The 17449-nt window shown below is 39.9% G+C and overlaps 1 long non-coding RNA gene across 1 annotated transcript; it reads left to right on the top strand.

Annotated features, from left to right (window-relative positions):
- Positions 1-17161, top strand: LOC128139452 (uncharacterized). The gene is made up of 6 exons (XR_008234393.1): positions 1-1114; positions 4824-4900; positions 5791-5969; positions 13716-13851; positions 14967-15121; positions 16776-17161. It is a non-coding gene; the product is annotated as an uncharacterized LOC128139452 (long non-coding RNA).
- The last annotated feature ends 288 nt before the right edge of the window (positions 17162-17449 follow it).

The raw sequence follows: 17449 nt of genomic DNA, 5'->3' as shown, positions 1-17449 counted from the left end.
AAGAAAGCTGGAGAGGGACTTTTTACAAGGGCATGTAGTGATAGGACCAGGGGTAATGGCTTTAAACTGAAAGAGGGTAGATTTAGATGAGATGTAAGGAAGAAGTTCTTCACCATGAGGGTGGTGAGGCTCTGGAACAGGTTGCCCAGAGAGGTTGTGGCTGCCCCATCCCTGGCAGTGTTCAAGGCCAGGTTGGAGGGGGCTTTGAGCAACCTGGCCTAGTGGAAGGTGTCCCTGCCCATGGTAGGGGGCTTGAAACTAGATGACCTTTAAGGTCCCTTCCACCAAACCATTCTATGATTCTATGAGTTTATGTTTATATTTTACTATCTTAAATCCTTTTAAAGTTGGATTTTAATGTAGTTGCGCATATACAATATCTAGGAGCTGACCTGCATGCTAATAAGTCTTTAAGATCATACAGCTGAAGGAGAACATACAGGGTCAGAGACACAAGTGAACGGTGATGCGCTGCTTTGAGTGGATGACTAACATCACCAGTTCCCACAAGCTCCTAAACTTACAGGGGTGACAGTGGACCTTGCCATAGTGAGGCATGCAATGACCTGCAGTGATTCCCGGTCTCAGGCTTTCTCTCTGTACTCCACTGCTTGACAAAGAGAGCTGGTTAACACTTGCCAAGAGCGACACTTCTCCACAATTCAGCAGCTCATACTCATGGACACAAACCATCTGGACTTTTTGAAAGATTTGAGTTGGAAGCCAAGGTTTGCCTCTCAAATCTGTTGCCACTGATACTCTTCATTATTATTTTTTTTTCTCTCTCTCTCCCATTACTAAGAGCCTTGCAAATTTGCAATTCTGACCTACCATTTTCTTATGACCTACTGTTGCTGCTGTTATCACTTATTTTTGTAGATTTTATGTATTGTCCTCTCTATGATACCAGAACTAAGTTTCCAAACAATACCTGTAAGGAATCACCTGAGTAGCCTAAAATAAAAACGATCCCAAGCTTTTCATTAGATTCCAAGCTTACACGTCACATCCGCTATAGTGTCATCCCAAAGCAGTTTTATGTTTTCTTTCTTTAAACAGAAACTCTGCTGAAAGTTGGAGAAAAAATATACAACCCAATCACAGGAATATCTAGGTATGAAAAAAAACATTCATTTGAATGCCACAGTGTAAAAGTGTCAGTAGCTATGCAGTATTTTTTTACGTGAAGCCTATCTGTGAAATACAAAGTCCCATTTTTTAATCAATATTTGCTTGCATTTTTGACACTAAAAATTTATTCTACAAATAATCCAGTTTTGCTTGGCATCTAAATGAAAAAACAGGCAAAAATCAGTTCTTAGAAGCCATGCCATTTTTCATTACCATTTATTTTTAGTTTTCATACTTTCTGTTTATATATCATATTCAATTTTAATATTCATATATTTCACAAACATATAAAAATACAGGTTTTGAGTGTATTCTTTTTGTATTTTTTGAAAGTGGTGATCGTATGATACAGTCTGACATTGTCATTTTGTAATCCCAGGGTTGGGGCTATGTCAACAAGGTCAGAGAAAGTAAGATGTGTTGCACTGAAGTATTTTTATGGCTATTTTTGTAATTCTGACCATACTAGTGTTTTAAGACTGCAGTTATTAATGCATTGTTATGTAAATCTTAAGCATGCCCAAACCAAATGTTATCTCTACGTGAAAGTTAATGAGCCTTGAGATGTCAACAGTTCTGAAGATGTTTCTCATGCTGAAGGCAATAGTTCCTATGCCTAGGTGTAAATAAAGTAAATAAAACAAGATAAGTTGCTGGCAGCAGTGCTTTCAGCTAATTTCAACCAATATATTCAGCGATGCTGTTGAATTATCAGGTACAAACAGTGCATCATAAAATGACAAAGCACAATTTCTAAATACAGTTATTTCTATTAACTCTGTAGAGACCAATGGAAAAAATCAAAACAATTGATCTGTGTGCTGTGGTTTTTTTGAGTAATAAAAATGTAAAGAGAAGAGAAATGGAAATATTTGAGGACATCAGGATTGAAACACTAAATATTAGATAATTCAGTTATACGTATTGAAGAATCATGCGTAGTTTTATTATTTGCTATAGCTTACTTCATCTGGAAATGCATTTACCCAAAGAAAATGCTGAAAATGTTTAAAGTTGTGTATATTCAGAGTTACTGATAAATCAGTACTAGCTGAGTTGCTTGTAGTAATGGACTTGCTTCTCTTTTCCTGCTCTTGCTACTTTAAATATGTATCCAGTGAATGAAATGTAATGGCTGCTTGAGAAAGAGGGATCTGCCACTAAACAAGAAGGAAATGAAGATATTAACCTTAATTGGGTAATTGATTGAAAGTATTTCCTGGTAGCACAGAAAATGCTTGTTTAACAGTTGACAGACAACAAAGGTACAAAGACATAGATAGCAAAGAAGGGAGGAACTGACCCAAAATTAGCAATAAAGAGCTTGAAATTAAATATTTGCTATGGCATTAGCACCATATTCCCCTGGAAAAGCAGGTTCTGAATACTGCCTATCAATCTTCCACATGATGGATCTCCAAATCAGAATTTCAGTGACCAGGGGGCAAAATGAGGAGTGCTAAAAGTAGAAATTATTTGGGGATAAGAAAACAAACCAAACACTCTTCTGATTAAAATTTGCTGCTGAAGGTAGCTGATGATCAGAAGGCTTAGGCAGTCAGATTTTTTTTATTAGTAATTCATTCCTTTATTTAAATTTGGCAGGATATACAGACCCTTCTGAAGTATTTTGGAGAACACAATGCTTACTATAGTCAAGCAAACTATCGGCTTATTTTTACTTTATTTTCAGGGCATGTTGTTGATTGGAGCATTACATCTGAATTTCCAGTATTTGGAATGATAGAAATAAGTTTCAAGTTCACAGTGTTACATTTAGGCACCCAAGTTCATCTAAAACCATGTAACAGAGGCTATATGAGTTTGGGGTATACTGAGGACTTAGAGCTTGCCTGGAAATCAGTGGAGCTGAAGAATCTGAGTAACCTAGAAAACTGTTACCTGTATAGTACATACCTGCATACATATATATATATATGTACCTTACAGTACATGTGCCTATGTTGACTGAAATATCTTGTGAAAATACATTTTTTTACTTCTGTGTATTTTGTGAGTAAACATTTTGACAGCATTTCTGGGAAGAATTAAGCAGATAGAATAGAAAGGAGATACCAGGAAGGTGACAATAATCCTGTGAAATTAAAAAGATTCCAATTAACTGGTTTCTTAAAACTGTGAAATTACTAATAGAAAAAAAATTGAAATATTGGCAGCAATCATTACTGTGGGGAAATTAGCTTGCTTTTCAACAGGATAAAATCAAAAAGTCTAAGAAGGTCAGAGGAAAGCTGACACTTCCATTGCTTTAGTCTTGAGAACTTGTTAGGGAAATACATACAATTAATTAAAACAAAGCTACCCAGAGACCTAAACTGTGAAGAGTTTTTCTTGTTATCCACTGTCATTTTTAAGTGCTGTTCAGACTTTCTGCAGATCTGTATTTTAATCCTCATGTGAAATTAGAGGAAAATGTTCCTATGAAGTGCAAAACCTTTGTAATGATAAACTAATGCCATTCAGGAACTGGAATTGCCGGAATGCAATAAGTTATAGTTAAGTGAGGTTGTTCTCAGAGGCAATTACAGGTTTTACAAAGATAGTTATTTGCCTCTTTTCTTCATAGATACATTGTCATTCATCAACATTTAGCTTCCCCCACATTTTTCAAGTTCTCTTGAGTCACTGAGGGCTTTATAGGAAATAGATGATTTGAGAAATGCCTTGTGTGACCTTATCTATTTTGTGGCCCAATCTTGGCCGTCAATAAGATGTACTTACCAGTGTAATAGCATTTGAAATTTGCAGCATCAGGAATTACAGAAAAAAAACATACACATGTGGATCCCTGTAGCTAGGCATGTAACGTTTTTGCCTGGTTGCCAGACTTTTATTATTTGAGAAATTTTTCAGGGACTGGAATCATTCATAATTGTCACATTAGTAGAAGTGGAAGAAATCAGCTTTGTGTACAATGAGTCGTATGTGTGCAAACTATTTTTGAAGTAAGTTAACATCTTATGTGAGACTGGTGTAACCTTATTTTAAACCTGCTCTGTTAGATAGAAGGTGTCAATTCATTGTATTGAGTAGTCAGCATCTTTGTATCCTTATTTTTGGAAGCATTGATTCTCCACATTACAAATTTTGCATGCTGATGGGTGTCTTTGCAGATGCTTGTTGCTAGAAAGCAGTTTAAACACGGACTGCCACATTATGTGCTGTTATTCCAGTTCAGTTTGTGAAGTTTAGCCCATTTCAGGCAAAAATACCACAAAACAAACTAAATGTTGTGAGATTATCATAAACCAATTTTGTTTCAGGACATACATTTCTGAAAATCAAGACACTGATAATCACTGTCTGAATAAAGCTTTGAAATATTGCACTACTACAAAACAACACAAGTATTTAGGGAAAATGTTGCTATCATCTACGACAATCAGGAAGAGATTTTACTTACCATATGTTACAAATTTGCCTATGTGATATCTCATCTGGTTTCTACTGTGAAATGCCATCTGTCTTGTACTCAAAATCTACAGAAAAGTAATTGCTGAACTCTGTAACAAAGAGGTTGTGGATAAATATTTTGAGATTAGTGCAGATCTGTGGGTATTTTATATTATTAACTTTATATAGTTATGTAGACATACAGTTATCTTTTAGCAGAACATATAACAAAATGAAAGCATACAATTATTAACATGTTACCCTTTTGATATTTGCAGTTAGAGGAGACCTGCAAGACATTCGTGATGCTGTGACCAGCCACTGGTAGATCGTATGGCAGACAGTATCTAATCAGGTATTCCATCTGCAGTTATGTCTTAAACTTCATAGCACTGTGAGATGAAGGTGTCCTAATATACAAGTTTAGAGTTGGAAATATTTTACATATCAAATAGGATGCTTTTGACAGAGATGAAAATGCTCTACTTAGATTCTTAGAAAAATGTGGGTTTGATTTTCCCCTTTGTTAAGCCAGAGAAATTGTCTGCAGTCATTTAACAGTTTTGGTAATGTGAGATTTTAGAAAGTTGTTTCCTGAAGTATGTCAGGACTGAGTTTAGATAGATTTTTAGATACTTTTGTAAGTATATTTACAAAATTTAACAGAATCAGTTTTAAAAAAAATGAACTCCACTGATTGTTCTTTTCTTCACATAAACACAAAGAAAACTGTTAAATATAAATGAAGATGCCAAAAAGGACACTCCACAAGAGTGAAGCAGGATTTTTGCATTAGAGCAATCAGAAAACTCTCAGGCAGAATTGTCAAGAAAACTGGTGCAAGGATAATAGGTCAATTTGCTATGAAATCTATGTAATTTTACTTAAATTCACACTGAATGAAACTGAATAAACCTGCTGCAAATGAAACAAAACCTTGTATTTGATTAAGTGTACAGACAAATAAGTACCAAATGTTTTGACTTTACTCAGTAAAAAACAATGTTAAAATAAACTGTTGGTATTTTTATATAAGGCTACTTCCTCCTTCCTTCCAGCTTTACTTGTGGCTGACAGTATAAAAGTCCTTGCTAGGGTCTGCCTCAGCGCTCTCTAACGAAGCTCTAATTTTCTCTGAAGCTCCCTTAAACTCTTATGGTTTGAACAGGGGAGCCTGAAGCTGAAGTGTGTTAATTCCTGTGGGGACAACTACTTTAAGTCACAATTAAACAGTTCTTCACCCAGACTGTATGGCCTGACCAAAGCACATGCCATGCAGTGTTACTTCTGAGCCTCTAACACAGGGTGAGGATGAAGTGGCCTTTCCGGATTATGTTCCCGTGTTGGAGGCACTGGAGTGGGGACTCAGAAGCCACGGGGGGAACTTGTCTCGTTGATACTCTGCCTGGAAAACTGAGGCACAGGTTTGTTTGGGGAGCAGAGCAGAGGGAGGAGAGCTAGAAAGCATATCCTGGCTGCATGTAATTTTATAGAAAGCTTTGCCTGATAGTTGGGGTATGTATTCACTAAGCCTCCAATTAATTAAGACTAACTTATTTGGGACTAAAAGTGCTGATTGTAACAACGGACAAAATGCAAAAATATGCAAAGTTGTTAATTGTAGTATAAAAACAACATAACTTGTTTTCTGAGATTTTTTTTAGTGTTTTAATCATGAATGATTAAAATTTGCTTATTCCCTGTGGAGTAAGATATTAATAGAAAATTCATAAAAAATTAATAAATATACAGTCATAAGAGTAGTTACAAGTCTTTCTATGACTACATAGTTATTTGTATTGTTCTCAACATATTGTATATTATACCTTAAAATGCTGTAGGCTTGTTTTAAATAACTGCTGAAAAGAACAACAAATACGAGTTATTTGATAAAAAAGTTGATTCCTACGTCCTGGTAGCTGACCTGTCTTTTGTACCTTCTCTGTAGTGCTGGGTTTTGTACATTTGCCATCAAGTAACTGTAGATTTCTTAGGATTTTTTGTGTTTATGATTATACAACACGATGAGCTTAGAGGGAAATTTATGTATATTGAAGTTGGTGTATATGTTTCATCAAAAATAAATTTTCATAAGGAAATAATTTGCTGTGGGAATGCATTAATTGAGGTAAAATGCCACTTGGTGAAACCTTCTCTCTCTGCCCAAGTAACTTCAGTCATGTTTTTACCAATATGCTGGAAGGACACACTGGAGGGATAAAAGATTTGAGTTCAATCAGGCAGAAGAGGAATGTGAACTAGATTTCAGTTTTCCGAATTATAACTCCAAGCACTGGGCAAGTAAGCATAAAGAACTGCCAAGATGCTGCCTCATGCTTTGTGTGAGGTTGGAAGTTCACCAGACGATGACTCCTAGGGCAAATGGTGCATGCTGTTCTTGTCTCACTGCCCTTGGGGGCAGACAGCTCATATAATATGACGGCAAGAGTGGTCTGTGATGCGAAAGCTTAACTCTTCACGCTTTTCACTCTTGTACTATATAGGTTTTTAGCACACTTTCTGTTTCTTTGTCACCTGATTGGCATATGCCTTCTGATTGTATCACCATATTCTGTATAAGGGGCCATGCCCATCACTGCCCCTTGGCTTCTAATTTGCCCTTGCTGTGCCTGCTGCCAGTGAAGCTGGCAAATTTTCAGCTATGCAGGGCTAGTTGAGCACCATCAACATCCTATAGGCTAGGGCAGACGGGTAAAATTTGGCATCACAGACCCCATCTTCACCCAAAACGCTTGAGTGTAGCTGGTGCTGTTTCTGATGGGACAGTACCCTTTATGTCCTCCACTGGATAGCAGCCAGGGCCAGTGTCCCCTGTGGCCAGGTGACAACTGCATCCCAGCCCAGTCTTTCTATTATCCAAGAGAGTTTCTGGGTGAGGGAGCCAGCACCCATTTGTGGGACCATATTGTCTTCCATTTTGGGGATTACTAGTGCTGAGCTTAGGAAAAGAAGGGCTGTATCCAGAATGCTGTACCCACTGCCCTGCTGTGACAGCACACGTCTGTCAGACCTGCTGTCAGATTGCCATGAAAACAGGACAGAGGCCATTGTTTTCTATGGAGCCTAGCCGGGCCAAACGTCTGCATTTTAGCTGGTGGCTAGTTTGGTGGCAGTGAATCCACTGCTGCTTTATAGCCTTTGAAATAATTTTACAGCCCTCCAAGGACACACATCACCTCAGAAATGAAATAAAATATATGGGTAGATAGGTAATTAGAAGACAAGGTCTATGCTATGAAATAGGCATGTCACTATGGATGTATCTTTTTTTTTTGTCTGCTCCCTTCCTGTCCCCTTCTTGGTAGTGGATATTCAAAAAGGGGTATAAAAAAACCTCATAAACATGTTAAGAGAGTTAGACGTGAGTTCAAACCCTGTCCAGCTGCAATATGACTGGAACCCAGAGTTTCCCAGGTCCTGGGTGAGTGCTCAAAAATTTGACCTTTATGTGAAAGACCTTCTCCAAAGGCAGCTGATTTTTTGAATCCTGAGTAAATGAAGACGCTTTAAAATGGGAATTAGTTTTGGTGTCTAAAGCCATTAAAATAGACGCACAGAGGAGAAAATGTTTTAGGTACACCTCTTTCTTTGGCATTTGTGATAGCCTGGTTCAGTCACCTCACTGTGCTAGCTGCTGCAAACCCTGACTGGGGAGCGCTACTCTCTGCCTAACTCTGGATCGTTTCATGTGTAAGATTAGGCAAACACTGAAGTTTGTTTTGTGACCTCTATCACAGACATGGGCGGAGAAGGAAGATGAAAGATGGAGGTCCAAGAGAAACCTTGCAGCAGGGCCCCGCGTGCACCCCCAACCTCTGCAACCTCTGCCCCCCAGGCAGGGGCTAGCTGCCTGGGCTGGAGGCCAGCGCTGGTGCGGGGCAGCCATGTAAGCTGGGATCAGGCTGCTGGGGACACAGAGAGCTGCGAGATGCTTCTTTTGCACATCTCTTCTTTGCCTGGGAGCTACATTTGAGCTCAGACCCTCGACCGTGGTTCTTGCCTGAGCCACGTTGGAGCTGTGCCTGTGCCTGCTCCTGATCCCGACCTGCTGGCTTGACCTCGGACCTCCCTCGTCACCGGGGCCTTGCCTGGGCTGTGACCGACCCTGGTTACCCTCAGCGGACCTGCCCTGCTCTCCTTGCTCAGGCACGGTGGGACTGTCCCCTTGCTGGTGAGGATGTCACCTTGCTGTCATCCCAGCTCCTGGCTGGCCTTCCCTGGGGAGCAGCCTGCTCTTTGCTTCTCACAAACGATTTACAGAAGAGATTTTTTTCATATCAGACTTTTATCCTTTTTTACCTGTGTTATTTGTTGGGTTTTTTGCTGGGCTGTTTTCAATACATCTAGATTTTATATTGGACTGGGACTGGGAATATCTATTTAGCTGATTTAAGGAAAATAATAAAAATAATTCATAAAGTAGAATTATATAGAAGATTTGTGGTCTATGAGTAAAGTCGGTCTTTCAGTGCTTTTGGAACTATCTGTCCAAGAAATCAGAAGTCACAGTGGCGGGGGAAAGTCTGAAATCCATGAAGCCATAAGTCACTCCTGAACGTTGGCTCAAAGACTCACCTTTCCTGTTTGCTCCTTCACATTCATACATGCTTATTTATATTGTCTGGCCGGTTACAGCTGAGATGGGGTAAGAGGTCTTACCTCAGTATTCATTTCAGATGTTCACATGCATTGCCAGATTACTACAAATCTCAGGAAAGCTCACAAGTTATTTTTCCAAAATGCCTGTTGGAGTCAGCTATGTAACTTAACCTGTCAATATATACATTGATAAAATTGATGTCAACTAAAATGTCACTGAAAAGAGGAGGAAATTACTGCATAGCTTTTCACTGCGAGGCGTGGTAACCTGGTAGAGCACTGCAGCTTGCCTTACACAAGTAGGTTGTCCATAGCTCCTGTCAACAGAGGGATTGACTTTCTCTGCCAACGGCTCTGTTGAAATGAATACGGCTCATGGTTAACTTCCTACTGGCACGGTGCATCGTACGTCTGCTAAACAAGCAGACCACAGCTTCAGAGGGAGCTGTAAGTAACTAAGATATGGAAATCCACCATTGACTGACATGTCAAAATAATTTGGGATGAAAAAAATAATCCCTCCTCTGATATCAGTTGGATTAGGAATTGTATTTAGCCAAGCATAACTATATGGTTATTTTGCTAGATTAGAGATGAGATTTCTTTATTTTGAAAATGTGAGGGTTTGTATATAAGCGTATCACCAGACCCAAATTCCAGGTCTACCTCTTAGCAGTACGGTTCATTCAGAGATGTGTGGCACTTCCTTACTTTTCCTAAGCCACAGGAACACAGCACCCAGACGATATTGCTTCTCTCCACTATTAACAAATTCACGTTTGTAAATTCTGCTGTCAGAAAATTGAAAGAACCTGTTCTTCAAGCCCAAGTTGTATTTTGAGACCCCACTATTATGCTAAACCCCTTTCTTCTGACATGGCTTCCATTACATGAGATGTCTGTCCCCTATGGGCCCAGCGATAAAATACAAGCCTTGTATTATTTTCCCACTCCGTTCCATACACTCTTGCTCGCAGGGTGTACTGAGGGTTTTGGTTTTATTACTGGATTACTTTTCAAGCTTTCCTCCCGCTAGAAAGGCTAATGAAACTCAGTAAGTGCCAATGTGGGTCTGGGAAGTCTGAACAGTTGGGATAACTCATCTACTTTCAGGTTTGTCTTTTAGAGCTTTGCTGCAGTACAGCCTTCAGTAATAAAAGCAAAGATATATTAAGCTCCATAAATAAAATCTTCGCAAAAATCAGAAAAATGTTCTTCAGGAAAAGACTTTTAAATGGGCAACTCTAACAATGTTATACTGAATATCTCCACCCCGCCGGAGGAAGAATAAAAGTAAAATGTACTAGCCAAATGGCAAGGATCAAGAGCCCAATATATCTCTTTCTCATTATATGAGGTTTTTAAAAGGTGACTGGGAGACTAGGGGGTGCATTTTTATTGTAAAGTGGCAGGAGAAAATTAAAAAATGGCTCTATTAAATGTTCTCACTAGCTTAATTAAGAGATATATAACAAAGCACTTCATCTGGCTGGCTTTTATAGCCAATGGCAATAGTAAGTCTTTCAAAGAGAGAATAAAAGAGAAAAAGGGAAATACTGTATCTACATGTTGTGTGGGGAGAAGCTGTGGCATAAAGAGGATTGATTATCTTGAAATTTCACGCGTAGAAAATGGAAAAGATTATTTTTGGTTGCGACTTTAGACTTAGAACTTTGCTATTTTGTCTTGCAATCACAATAATTTTTGTGCTGCTTATTTTCATGCCTATTTACTGATACTTGATACCTTCGGATAAATATCAATCTTCCTTGGTAACCTCCTTGTGCTTCCAGAGTGCATATTCTTGCTCGTCACAGACACCACCCACTAAACATTCTCAGTAACTGTCTTTTCACAATGATTATACGTAAAGAGGAATATTTGACAACTGAAACAAAATATTTACATCACTTTAAAGACCAGTAAATGCATTAGAAATAGTTTAAGGAAGTTAGGGCAGGTTGTGTCATGCCTGTAAATAAAAAAATCAATGAGCTGCGTTTAGAAGATAGATTAAAATGAAGGCATTATCCTGCAGGAGGTGGAATTAGGGAAGTGGTGTAGGTAAGCTTAACTTGGATGGGAAGGTTCAAATCACTTAGGAAAGTTTGGTTTTCAGTACCACAAGGCAGAAGGGAAAACATGGAATCTGAAAATCTCTTTTTTAACATTGACTCTTGATCCTGACAGAAGGTTTAAACCAGAGTTTATGTATTTAAGTAAAGCAGATTCAGACTGTCAACTGTAATTATCAATTGGAAAAAAGGCCAAATTAAAAAAAAGAAAATACAAAAAGATTACAGAAATACAAAAAGGTATTACAAACATGCTAAGAAAGTTATTTCATTGGCAAACCCCTTTTTGTTATGTTTCGTAGTGTCAGTGAATGAAGATTTTGTTATATTCTCCCTAATTTTTAAGTAAAATGAAGACTGGCAAAAATGAAGCATTTGTGAGACAGAGGGTCTTTGCTTTACTTAAACATTATGAGGATTATAACAAAATTTTCAGTCATTTACTTTAGGATTTTCTTCTCTGGCATACTCTAGAGAAATAAAAGACCATAATTTTGACAATCTGACAGGCTATGTCTTAGCTCCTGTTATGCAGAAGCTTAAATTCTGTCAGAAAAAAACCCAACCAACCTTTATTCAGTGGGCTGATAAGCACCATTAACTCCTAGGGTGGTCAGTGGAAGCTGAGCAGGGACTTTGCCTCCGAGGAGCTGTCTGCTATTTGTCTTCTTCAGCCCTTGGCCCAGATTCATCCCCTCCTGCCCATAAACATGGACACCTAAACAGGGAACTCTTTGTAAAGGTCTCAGAAAAAGACAGGCATATTTGGAAAGAGCAATTACAGTAACATTCGAAATTGTTCTGTGGGTCTGCTTACTCCCCCCCATTGATTACAGAACGGCTGAGGTGGGAAGGGACCTCTGGAGATCATCTGGTCCACCCCCCCTGCTCAAGCAGGGCCACCCAGAGCCGGTTGCCAGGACTGTCCAGGCAGGTTTTGAAAATCTCCAAGGATGGAGACTCCACAAGCTCCCTGGGCAACCCGTGCCAGTGTTCAGTCACCGTCACAGTGAAAAAGTGTTTCCTGATGTTCAGATGGAATGTCCTGTGTTTCAGTGTGTGCCCATTCCTCTGGTCCTGTCTCGGGGCACACCTGGAAAGAGCCTGGCTCCATCCTCTTTGCACCCTCCCTTCGGGTGTTTGTATGCATTGCTAAGATCCCAAAGAGCCTGGCTCCATCCTCTTTGCACCCTGCCTTCAGGTATTTGTATGCATTGCTAAGATCCCCCGGAGCCTTCTCTTCTCCAGGCTGAACGGCCCCAGCTCTCTCAGCCTTTCCTCAGAGAAGAGATGCTCCAGTCCCTTCATCGTCTTTGTGGCCCTATGCTGGTCTCTCTCCAGTATGTCCATCTCTCTCTTGTACTGGGGAGCCCAGAACTGGACGCAGCACTCCAGGTGTGGCCCCACCAGTGCTGAGTAGAGGGGAAGGATCACCCTCCTCTACCTACTGGCAGCACTCCTCCTAACGCAGCCCAGGATAACATTAGCTGCCTTTCTGGCATGAGCACTCTGCTGGCTCCTGTTCAACTTGGTGTTCACCAGGACACCCAGGTCCTTTTCTGCAAAGCTGCTTTCCAGCTGGGTGGCCCTAGCACATACTGGTGCCTGGGGTTGTTCCTCCCCAGGTGCAGGACTTTGCACTTTCCCTTGTTGAGCTCCATAAGGTTCCTGTCAGCCCATTTCTTATTTATAAGAAATTTATAAGAAATGGAGAAATATGAAATAAATTTCTTATAAATAAGAAATGATTTAGATAATGAAAGATCATAGAGGAAGGACATATTTGTTCTATTTCCCTTTCCCTAGGGCAGAGCACCTATGCCCAAGTCATTCCTGATAGACATTTGTCTTGTTTAGTTTTAAGAAGCTCCAGTAATGAAAACTTGGGAAGTCCCCCCAGGCACTTGTTTACTATGAGAAGGTTTTTCCTGATGTCTGCCCTGAAATTTTCCTTGCTGTGATCATTGCTTTTCCTCTGTGATCATTTTTGAAAATCATCACGTTCCCACTCTTCCCTATCAGTCTTTCTTTATTAAGCTAAACAACCCCGCTTTATTTTATCTTTGTGATTTTAGATCTTTGATTATACTTGTTGTTGGTCTCTCCAGGTTTTTGGTATCCTTCTTGAAATATGATGACCAGCTGCAAAACCATATTCACGGCCTCCCTTGTGGACTTGTGGTCTGGGCTTTTGGTGATGGCTCCTACTGAAATTCCACCCCCCACCCCCCAAAAAAACCCCACAAAAGAATCTGAACTACCTTGAGCTGAACAGCTGTGCAAAAGACTCATTATGCTCACCAAATTCAGTGAAGCTTCATCCAACTTTCATCATAACAACACAAAAGACAGAGACTTGGGGGTTGGTTTGGTTTGGAGTGGAAAATCTCAAGCTTGCTTCCAATATCACTAAAATAATACGTATCAGCTAATTGTGATTTCAAGCTGTGTCTATGTAATGTCGTTTCTTTGCAGTCCATCTGCAGAGAACTTCATGTGTATGCTGCATAAAAGCAAGGGTGGACATCCAGTTTAAATTTACCATTTTGACCACCTCGGCACTCGGCAGAAAGAGGGAGGACTCCTGGAAGGTGATTCATCTTGGGACAAAGTAAGTATCAAAAATACGCTGGAGATCTTTTGCTATGTGAGACCTCTCTCTCTTTCCAGTAACCACTGAGGCAGCCAAGTCAATTAGCTTAAATTAGACACTTAATCTTTAGATGGCTAAATTAGGTGAGTAAAAGTAATTAGCAACAATATTCTGTTTCAGAAATTCTCATTACTACTGCAAAAAAATTATTACTGCAAAAGATGACCTCATGAAATATTATCCTGCTGACTGCTTTGTCTGGTGTAACTGAACAAAAATGCTTGTAAAAACAAAATAGACACAGTTGTGGGCTATCTGCTCAATAAACTCTACACACACGTTGCAACTAATGACCTGTGGTGAATCTGCTAAAAATGCCAAGGGTCGAATCACTGCAGCATGAGCAAATTGGGTGGTAGGAATTGGCTGGTTTTGCAGAGACTAAAAAATAATGGAAAACAACATGTTTAAAAAGATTTGCTTCAATCATGCATCTGCCGGACAGACTCAGAAATGTGCAACTTCTCTCAGTTTACACAATCACCACCAGTGTTTTATACAACACATAATCCATGGATTTGATTCAATAAATTACTGAGGTTAAGAGTCCAGTAGATTTCAGAAATAAGTGCACATCAGTTGTTATGGTCCCTATTTTGAGTTGGTTTGTTTGGGCATGCGTAGCCATACCCTGTGATCTTCTACAAGCAGGATATGCACAATTTAGAAGTACTAAGCAAGTGCTGATTGACTCAGGAAAAAAATAGGTTGGATTTAATGACCTCTTAGGTTAAGGATTAATACACCCACTGCTCCAGATACAACGCCCAGGGTCTTTGCTGCCCAGCCAGGCATCAGTCACGATGGGGAGGGCAGGCTTGTCCCACAGCTCTCCGAAATGGGTGCACAGGGCTGCTGAGCTGCCACCTACCACCAGCTCCACCGACACTCATGACACTGGTGACTTGACCCGGTAGCTCCTGACTAGTCCCTGGGCCAACAAGCTTCCCTCTCTTTATTAATTTAGGATTACACACATTTCCATGCCAGTGTTTTCCGTCTTGAATCCTTGAGCTGCTAACAATCCTGTCACACCAGTACCTGTAATTTTTATTTTTCTTGTCTCTGTACAGACTCACAGCTCATTTTCGGCAGTCTGAGCAGAGGTTGTGCAGCTGTGGTGTCAGAGCTGGCCCATGGATCCTTGGTGCACAGACTGCTAAAGCCCTGGTGACAGGGGAAGCTTGCAGCAGGGTACAGAAAGAAGGAGATGGGGTTCGCTGAACAGGTGATATATTATTAAGGTGATGGGAGAAAGTGAATTTGGAAAGGGCGTAAGATGCCATTCTTTGGGGCATGCACCAGCTAAACAGCAAAGTTAGGAAGAAACTGTCCTTATATATCAATTCTTCCATGACTGCTCACCTCGTGGATTCTGTGGAAATTTCTTTTGCAGCATCCGGTACTGATCACTGTCAGAAACAGATCGCATTAAGTAGATGCTTGGGCTGCTCCTGTATTTGCAGCTCCTGCACTTTGTGTAGATGCATATGTATGTGTAAAAAGACCTACAACCAATCTATGTTCTGCATTGCCCTGATATTAGTGAGTAGACAGGTATAGAAAGTGATTATAAAAGATGTATTAATGGCTACTGATGTTTTTCACCAAATAGTTCAACATTTCATTTATCAACATTACAGATGGAAAACAACTCCCTTTTACTTCATTTGTAGAAGAATTTCTATCTGTTCACCTTTTCATCTCACATTTTTATGTAACTGATGTCCTTGGTGATGGTTGCTATGAAAGAATATTGGCACTTCAATCCAATGCCCCACTTATGGGGCTAGTGCACAGTGGTCCTCTTGCTTTAGATATGTATTTTCTACTTTAGTAGCTTTAGATTTCTTCCAGTACTAAGGCTCTTTGCCTAGTGACTGGTTATCAGTCACCTTAGCATTGGTAGGAGTTAAATTTTTATCTTCCTTATTTATTATGTTGACCTTCCCTTTAGAGCTTGTCTCTCTTGCATTTGAAAAATACACAAAACTGATTTCTCTCCTAAAACATCACATAGCTCAAACTTTTTTTGAGAGAAAAACGTCAGGATGACATGTTTTTGTCACTTAGAAAAAGGACTCAATCATTAAATGTTTTCCTTCATGTGTGAATTTGTAATAGTTAAAGCTAATGCTACCTTCAAGGTAGAATAACTATGGTGACGCAAAACTGATGCCTATGAGAAGCCTACTGACTGGATCGAATTAACCCTGGCTCTCATCCAGGGAACTCCCTTGTTTCCAGTAAGAGGGTTCCAGAACTACCATTTGATCCTCTTTATTTGTATGTGACTCTTCACTTTCCTCTTTGCCTCCCTACAAACAGGAGATACTATTTATTATTTTCAGATCAATGTAACAGTAATGAGGGAAATACCTTCATGCAAATCAGGGTAGACTCTTGCTGTGAACCCTGGAAAATTCCAGGCGAGAACAAGCCTCACATGACATTGCTGAGTGTGATTAGGAAGGTGTGGTTTAGATCTATCTATCATACAGGTGATACTAAGGACTAAAAATCCTGTGGACTTTTCTGTTTCCTTGAGCACTGCCTTTAGATCAGCAGCCTCTGAACTACTCTGTGGTAGCTGGGACATCTGGATATCCTGGATGAAACTGCTAAATAGATGTGGGTAGGCATATTGAGGAAATTAAGAGCATAAGCTGTTTGGAAGCTAGGACAAATGGGTATGATCTGGTAACTAGAACTGAAGATTGTTTGAAGGTGGTGTTTTGGGGCAAGGACTATCAGTAGGCATGGAGATTCAGGTTGCTAAGGCTCCTAATGTGAACTGAAGGTCCAAGGGGGAGTAGGGTTCAGTTGCAGAAGGAGTCTGAGACTTCAAGCTTACATTGCTGCTCCATCTTTTCTTCTTACAGCTTCATGGCAGGGATCCAGCATGGGAAGCAAGAAGACAGAAAGTGTTTGTCTATTCATAGCAGGTCCACATACCTGGAAAACCAGTAACTGTATGTAGGAGCTTAACGTTTGAAGGAAATACTCAAGATACTGCTATCCGCCTCCCTGTGCTGTGCCCCTCACTCAGCTGCATTGGAACAACAGTTTGTGTGCTTACAATGTAAATCGGATTATGAACTGAACTAGTGTTCAAAAAGCACCAAGTTTTTTTCTTAAGTCAAATCAGTTCCCTGGTCTGCCTCACAGCATGGCACATCATCACTCAGGGGTAAAAGAAAATGCCTATGCTAGCCTCACTGCTGAATTTATCATAACGTGAAACGATGGTGTGAGAAGCCATGTGAGATGTAGAGAAATTCCATGCGGGGACGGACGACAGCACACCAATATGATGATCAAAGTTGCCAGTTTATTGAGCATAGCAGACCATTCTTATACAATTCTAAGTTCCTCAAAAGCTCTGATTGGTTGCTGCATGCAAGCATACAGTGTCCATGCGCATAAACATAAGGCATAATTGGTTATACTACTCTGTACACGCGCATAAACATAAGACATAATTGGTTATATCAACCAAAACATGCGAAACTTGTCTCAATCTAATTGGTCAAGATAAACTGCCGAATTGAGGTTG

The sequence above is a fragment of the Harpia harpyja genome, chromosome 3, assembly GCF_026419915.1.
Source record: "Harpia harpyja isolate bHarHar1 chromosome 3, bHarHar1 primary haplotype, whole genome shotgun sequence".
NCBI classification, from domain to species: Eukaryota; Metazoa; Chordata; class Aves; order Accipitriformes; family Accipitridae; genus Harpia; species Harpia harpyja.
Note: the sequence above shows the minus strand (reverse complement) of the source record. Positions and strands in the feature narration are given on the sequence as shown.